Consider the following 1073-nt stretch of genomic DNA (forward strand, 5'->3'; position numbering starts at 1 on the left):
GATAAGATCCTGTTCAGTAGGCATTTGTGAAGGAATTGTTCAGATTTAAAGTATTTTTGTTTAAGATACATGAGTCCAATGCTGAAGCACTTTTTTATTTGTTTACAAAAATATACAACATGTATTTGTTAATGTGAGCTGCTATGTTTTTGCACAGAAAGTCTTTTGTTCTTTTAAAATAGACAAACATCTTTTGTTAACCTTGAAAAAGCATTTAATGTTCTGCTGAACCAAAGCAATTTTTTTTTATATTTGTGAAAGTGGCATAACAGTCATTAAATTTTAAATTCTGTGACTATTCATTTGTAAAATTATTTTTCAATCACTTTATAATCAAACCCTTTTGATGTTAATAAGTATGATTTGAATGAAAATGTGGAATTCAGGGGAAAAAATGTAAAAAGTGGAATTTGGAAAAATTAAAATGGAAAAAATGGAATTTGGGAAAAAATAAAATGGATTTTGTAGGGCCCTAAAGCAGGGGTAGCCAATCCTGGTCCTCGGGGTCCGCAGCCCTACATGATATACTTGTTTCTCTTCTCCAACATACCTGATTTAGTCAGTAAATTACCTCTTCCAAGTTCTACAGAAGCATGAAAATCACCCATTCATTCAAATCAGGTATGGTGGAGCAGAGAAACAAGTAAAACGTGCAGGACTGCCGAATTCGAGGACCAGAACTGACGATCCCTGCATTAAAGAGACTAAAAGAAAAGTTGGCAAAATTTTACTGAAAATATATCAAAGAAAGTAAAATGCAGATTCTGTAAACCAGACAGAAGCAGTGGAAGCTTTGCGCATGCGTGATTCATTTTCAGCGGTCTCTTCTCAGCTGACTTCAGCCGAGGATGGGGGTAGGGTTTGGGGGTGCCGCAAGGCTTCAGTGAGTCGGACGGCAAGTGGGAGGGGCTCACTGCGCCGCTTGCGGAGGAAAGGAAAAAAGTGCTTGGAAAATGTTGTCACCAAAGCTCCTAAAAGTCTCTAAAAACACCAGGAAAAGTCGCTAGATTTGTCGCTAGTCGCTTTTTGGGAAAAAAAAGTCGCAAGAGGGGTCTGAAAAGTCGCTAGATCTA

Source organism: Austrofundulus limnaeus, unplaced genomic scaffold (genome assembly GCF_001266775.1).
Source record: "Austrofundulus limnaeus strain Quisiro unplaced genomic scaffold, Austrofundulus_limnaeus-1.0 Scaffold508, whole genome shotgun sequence".
NCBI lineage: Eukaryota > Metazoa > Chordata > Actinopteri > Cyprinodontiformes > Rivulidae > Austrofundulus > Austrofundulus limnaeus.